The 6,863-nt window shown below is 39.8% G+C and overlaps 1 pseudogene; it reads right to left on the reverse strand.

The window, feature by feature from the left end:
- Nucleotides 1–397: 397 nt before the first annotated feature.
- Nucleotides 398–5,388, reverse strand: LOC147419626 (uncharacterized; annotated as a pseudogene).
- Between the last annotated feature and the right edge of the window lie 1,475 nt (nucleotides 5,389–6,863).

Genomic DNA, 6,863 nt, shown 5'->3' on the forward strand with positions numbered 1-6,863 from the left:
GTCGAACCAAACCCTCCATAGCCAAGCAGCTTGAAAGCTCACGCTCACTTCATGTTCTTCAAAGGGCACATGGCCCAGGCCATATAGTCCATCTCCCATGCTATAGACTACGCATGTGGGCCTTTTTAATGCCACATGGCAACAGTTGGGGCGCCCCCTCTTTGGATGCGTTCGAGTGCTCAAAAAGCCGTTTACAAAAAAACTCACCTTCTCAATGTTTTCTCCCACACTTCACCAACTTGCAATATCTGGGTCCAAGGTCGGATTCCCAAACCGCAAAGCCCGGTCAAAATTTCATTTTGTCGACTTGAAAACCCCCCATCTCTAGTCGCACTTCAAGACTCCCCAAGCCCCCAAACCGAGGCCGCAAAAATGTAAATATTCATCTGCCAATCAGTCACGAACAAATGTCGAGGAGCTGCTACTTCTGCACCAACTCAAAGTTTCTGGTCACTTAATTCCATCCTCGTCTTGTCAAGCTCTAAAGCATGTTGTAGCTTGGCAGTCTCATATGCGTCTACAAATTTTGTGAGTGCTTTCACTAAAACTCTGAAAGCAGCACTATATTTTTCTCTTTGTTGTTTAGTATATTTTTCTCTTTGTTGTTTAGCCTTTTAGACATCCTTAAGATCATATTCTGAGGAGTTAAGAGTCGTATTCTATGATATTTTAGATTCATCAAGAGGCTCACAACTTGCATCATGCCTATGATTTTCCATTGCAAAAATAACACCCAATTCCAATTGTGTATTCTTTGCACCATCATGCACAACGTTGTCATCCTTCTCCATGAAGGCATCTGTGTTTGGCCACGGCCAGAACTACCATAGGATTTGTGGGTTAGCGCTTGTGCAGAAGGTTTGGGAGTAGGGCTTATGATGGCATCCATGGGTAAAAAATAGACCAAACTACTAGACCTAGGCTATACACACTGCCCATTATCGCGAGCTTGTGCTTCTGGCGCTTGTATAGTTTGGTACCAAAAAGGACACTTGTCCTTTTTTCATTAATGTATATAAAATGGTACATAAAATCTAGGAAACCTCAAGAAATGTTTTTTTAACCTTACAAAATGTTATCCAAACTACTCATAAAAATTATAATCTGTCACTTTTTTACACAACCTCAATAGTAACTACACAAAAGGCACCTACGCAGAACAACCATTGATGTTTCACTAAAAAATGTACTCTAGCCTAAGAAAAAAGTGAACAGGGTGCATGTAATAATCCACGGAAATTTCTTCTATATGTGTTTATCATTTTTATAACTGTAATGTGATTTTTTTTTCTTTGTGAAAATAATTAAATATAGAAAGTCATGTGGCTCAAATATGCAACATTTACAAATTCAATTAAGAATCACATAAAGCATTTAGTTCATCTAAATTTTCAATGTCTGACGATGCATATATACTAGGTCTAGGACTCCATTACTTAAGGTGATACTATTTGATGGTTATGCAAGCCACATTTAGTGATTTATGTTCCATATCCCAAAAAGTTTGCGAGTTGTAAGTCTTATTTTTTATTTATAAAAAATTATCTTTAAATAAAGTCCACTTTTGGATTTTCCCATCCCATTCATCTCACTTCTTTGTATACAAATACCTCACATGGACACAATTGAGAAATTTATACCACACTTTCATTATTTTTTCATACAATGTTTTTTTTGCAAGAAATTACACACTAATTTTTTTAGGGCAGTTAGCCCAAGGAACAATTTTTAAAATCTCAAAGGCTAGCTATGCCACTTCAACAAAGAGGCGTGAAGAGGCATCATAACCTTTCTATCACCCAAGTGTGGTAGATTGGTTATGCCATTTCCCTCTTGAATAACAGGTCTTGAGTTCAATTCTCCTCGTCGGACAGATCTTTAAGGTCTCTTGGGATAGTTTCCTACAACGTTAAAATTCTCTTGTTCTCGGGTGTGTGTGTGTGTGTACTAATAAAAAGAGGAAAATTGTATAACCTTTCTATCACCCGAGTGTGGTAGATTGGTTATGCCATTTCCCCCTTGAATAATAGGTCTTGAGTTCAATTCTCCTCGTCGGATAGATCTTTAAGGTCTCTTGGGATAGTTTCCTACGATGTTAAAATTCTCTTCTTCTTGGGTGTGTGTGTGTGTGTGTGTACTAATAAAGAGGAAAATTGTATAACCTTTCTATCACCCAAGTTTGGTAGATTGGTTATGTCATTTCCCTCTTAAATAAAAGGTCTTGAGTTCAATTCTCCTCGTCCGATAGATCTTTAAGGTCTCTTGGGATAGTTTCCCACGACGTTAAAATTCTCTTCTTCTCAGGTGTGTGTGTGTACTAATACAAAGAGGAAAATTGTATAATCTTTCTATCACCCAAGTGTGGTAGATTGGTTATGCCATTTCCCTCTTGAATAACAAGTCTTGAGTTCAATTCACCTTGTCGGATATATCTTTAAGGTCTCTTGGGATAGTTTCCTACGACGTTAAAATTCTCTTTTTCTCAGGTGTAAGTGTGTACTAATAAAAAGAGGAAAATTGTATAACCTTTCTATCACCCAAGTGTGGTAGATTGGTTATGCCATTTCCCTCTTGAATAAGAGGTCTTGAGTTCAATTCTCCTTGTCGGATAGATCTTTAAGGTCTCTTGGGATAGTTTCCTATGACCTTAAAATTCTCTTCTTCTTGGGTGTGTGTGTGTGTACTAATAATAAGAGGAAAATTGTATAACCTTTCTATCACCCAAGTGTGGTAGATTGGTTATGCCATTTCCCTCTTGAATAACAGGTCTTGAGTTCAATTATCCTTGTCGGATAGATCTTTAAGGTCTCTTGGGATAGTTTCCTACGACGTTAAAATTCTCTTCTTCTCAGGTGTGTGTGTGTGTACTAATAAAAAGAGGAAAATTGTATAACCTTTCTATCACCCAAGTGTGGTAGATTGGTTATGCCATTTCCCTCTTGAATAACAGGTCTTGAGTTCAGTTATCCTCATCGGATAGATCTTTAAGGTCTCTTGGGATAGTTTCCTACGACGTTAAAATTCTCTTCTTCTCTGGTGTGTGTGTGTGTGTGTGTGTGTACTAATAAAAAGAGGAAAATTGTATAACCTTTCTATCACCCAAGTTTGGTAGATTGGTTATGCCATTTCCCTCTTGAATAACAGGTCTTGAGTTCAATTCTCCTCATCGGATAGATCTTTAAGGTGTCTGGTGTGTGTGTGTGTGTGTACTAATAAAAAGAGGAAAATTGTATAACCTTTCTATCACCCAAGTTTGGTAGATTGGTTATGCCATTTCCCTCTTGAATAACAAGTCTTGAGTTCAATTCTCCTCATCGAATAGATCTTTAAGGTCTCTTGGGATAGTTTCCTACGACGTTAAAATTCTCTTCTTTTCGGGTGTGTGTGTACTAATTAAAAGAGGAAAATTGTATAACCCTTCTATCACGCAAGTGTGGTAGATTGGTTATGCCATTTCCCTCTTGAATAATAGGTCTTGAGTTCAATTCTCCTTGTCGGATAGATCTTTAAGGTCTCTTGGGATAGTTTCCTACGACATTTAAATTCTCTTCTTCTCGGATGTGTGTGTGTGCATGTGTACTAATAAAAAAAGGAAAATTGTATAACCTTTCTATCACCCAAGTGTGATAGATTGGTTATGCCATTTCCCTCTTGAATAAAATTCTCTTCTTCTTCGATAGTTTCCTACGATGTTAAAATTATCTTCTTCTAATTCTTCTTCTTCTTCTCCCAGTTTCTCACTCTTTCTCTACACCCGACATTCAATTGCTCACGATGTTAAAATTATCTTCTTCTAATTCTTCTTCTTCTTCTCCCAGTTTCTCACTCTTTCTCTACACCCGACATTCAATTGCTTTTTGTTTATTCAAACTGCTCTTCTTGCAATTTGTTCTTCTATAGGTACAATTCTCTCTCTCTCTCTCTCTCTCTCTCTCTCTCTCTCTCTCTCTCTCTCTCTCTCTCTCTCTCACGTAAGTGCTCTCTAGAGGAGTAGCCAACGAGGAAGGGGCAAGGAAGGGTATTTATAGCATGATATGAGAGACTAAGGGATTTAGAGTGCTTGAAATAGCACAAGAGGCACTTGAGATATTTGACTTGAGATGTTCCTGGATGTTGCAAGAACCTTGATAGAAGGTTAGCACCAAAGCAGATGTCGAGGCGAGTGTAGGTCACAAGATAGTGAACTCTATCAAGGATATTGGAATAAGGAAAATATTGCACATAGAGGGGGGAACAACATTTGTTGGCTCATTTCTAAGATATGTCAGAAGAAGGGGTGTTTCCATGCCTTTGCATGCATCCATCTCGTACTTCTTTATTAGGGTAGTGATGTAGGATTGCTGGCTTATGACGATAATGACTTGAAGGGCATCCTGATCATAGAGAAGGAGGAGAAGCTCCTCTTTGGAAACATCCAAAGCTGATTGAGAGTTACAAAGTAGTTAAATATCATCACATAGATCGCAAGCAAAAGAAAGATTCTTGAGGTATGGTAACTGTAAACATTTGGGTCCAATTAGAGATGCGGGTATCCTAGGTTGATCATGCATTGAAGAAAGTGCTCGTACCATTGATGAAGTGATCGCTTTAGCCGAAACGCAGATTTGAGCAACTTGCACACATGATTAGGATGCTCAAAGGAGATGTAGCCAGAGTTTGCTTCATGTAGATTTCTTCTTCCAAATCACCATGATGAAAAGCTATGTGAACATCCATTTGATGCAGAAGTAAGTGGAATTGAGCTGGGATTGCGATTAGGACCCGAAATGTAGTAATCCGGAGTACAAGAGGAAAAGTCTCACTATAGTCCATTCCCGGTACTTGAGAGAAGCTCCGCACCACAAAGCGAGTTCTGTAGCAAGAGACCCTACCATCAGCGTGGAACTTCTTTCGTAAGAGCCACTTACAAGTGGCCAACTTACAATTAGCTGAGGTAGATACGAGCTTCCATGTGCGATATTCAAAATCCATTGCTTCCATCCACATTGAAGACTTAAGTCCTGATAGGGCTTCTTCCACAAAGATCTCATCCACCATCTCGGGGTTTAAAGGAAGCGCTCCAGGATCATCAGATGGGGCATGAGAAGTGGCATAGAGTACATGCAAGTTGAAGGTACCAGCAAAAGTAAGTTCAGTCAAAATTTCTCCTTCATAAAAAACACAATCAGGTTGGACTAAAAATTCCAGCAAGACAGCTAGGTTTTTGCGCTCATAAATCTCACCGACATCAAAGTAGATGTCGGGGCGAGTGCAAGTCACAAGATAGCAAACTCCACCAAGGATATTGGAATAAGGAAAACCTTGGACACAAGAGGGAGCGGCAAAATTTGTAGGCTCTTTCTCTAGAGATGCCAAAAGTGGCATTTCCATGCCTTTGCATGCCTGCATGTGGTACTTCTTCATCAGGGAAGTTATGTAGGATTATTGGCTTATGGTGACAATGTCTTGAGGAACATCCTAATGGACCTGGATCCCAAGGCAGAAATGTAAAGACCCCATATCAGTCATAGAGAAGGAGGAGTGAAGATCCTCTTTGGCAACATCCAAGCTAATTGAGAGTTACAAAGTAGTAAAATATCATCACATAGATCACACGTAAAAGGAAGATTTTTGAGGTATGGTGGTTGTAAACATTTGGGTCCGACTGGAAGTGCAGGTATCCCAGGTTGTTCATGCATTAAAGAAAGTGCGTGTACCATTGACAAAGTGACCATTTCAGCCCGTATAGGGATTTGAGCAACTTGCACACATGATTAGGATGCTTAGAGGAGATGTAGCTTGGGGGTTGCTTCATGTTGATTTCTTCTTCCAAGTCGCCATGAAGAAAAGCTGTGCAAACATCCATTTGATGCAGAAGGAAGTAGAATTGAGCTGCAATTGCGATCAGGACCCAAAAGGTAGTGATCTGGAGTACATGAAAAAAAGTCTCACTATAGTCCATTCCTGGTACTTCGGAGAAACTCCGGGCCATAGGACAGGTTTTGTGCGAGAGACACTATCATCAACATGGAACTTCTTTTGTAAGAGCCACTTACAAGTTACCAACTTATGATCAACTAGGGCGCTTACGAGCTTCCATGTGGAATTTTCCATAAGGGATTGATATTCAAAATCCATTGCTTCTATCCACATTGGAGCCTTAATTCTTGATAGGGCTTATTCTACAGAGATATCATCCACCATCTCAAGGTTTAAAGGCAGTGCTCTATGATCATCCGTGGTGGGGCATGAGAAGTGGCCAAGACAATAGTGGCATATGAGAGTAGTAGTGGCTTTGGTCATGTTGATTGAAAGGGTTGATCTCAAGGGTATCACAACATGACGACCATGTTTGGAATTTAGAATCGAGTACAATCGGTTCTGTTGAGAGAGCTTAAGGATCTCATATTGACCAGAGGGAAGTTACAAGTGAATTACACAACGAGCATGAAAAAACTCAATGGATGACCCAATGGATGTGGCTACTATCACTAACAGTAGGTTGTGACTGAGGCCTGGGATGTGATAAATATCATGAATGATGATTGAGGTGCCGCTAGGTAATGCAACTTGCATCTGAACAAGACATATGGCTGTGAGGCTCCAATTATCACCAAGATAAACCTGCACATTTTTGGAGAGGGGCTTGTTTTTCTGCAACCAGTAGTGGCAAGGGGTCATGTGATGGGTTGCACCGGTATCAAGCACCCATTTTGATGCAACAACTTGGAAAGAAATGAGAGCATCAATGGAATTAAGGTGTGAAGAGAATAATTGAAGTGTCTCCATACCATACTGGCTGGGTGGAGGTTTCTCCACTTGTTACAAGTGGGCTTGCGGATGCCAGTCTTTTTTTTGCTGCTCGCAACGCTTAGTCTAGCACT

The sequence above is a fragment of the Adiantum capillus-veneris genome, chromosome 29 (assembly GCF_014529385.1).
Source record: "Adiantum capillus-veneris isolate H3 chromosome 29, ASM1452938v2, whole genome shotgun sequence".
NCBI lineage: Eukaryota > Viridiplantae > Streptophyta > Polypodiopsida > Polypodiales > Pteridaceae > Adiantum > Adiantum capillus-veneris.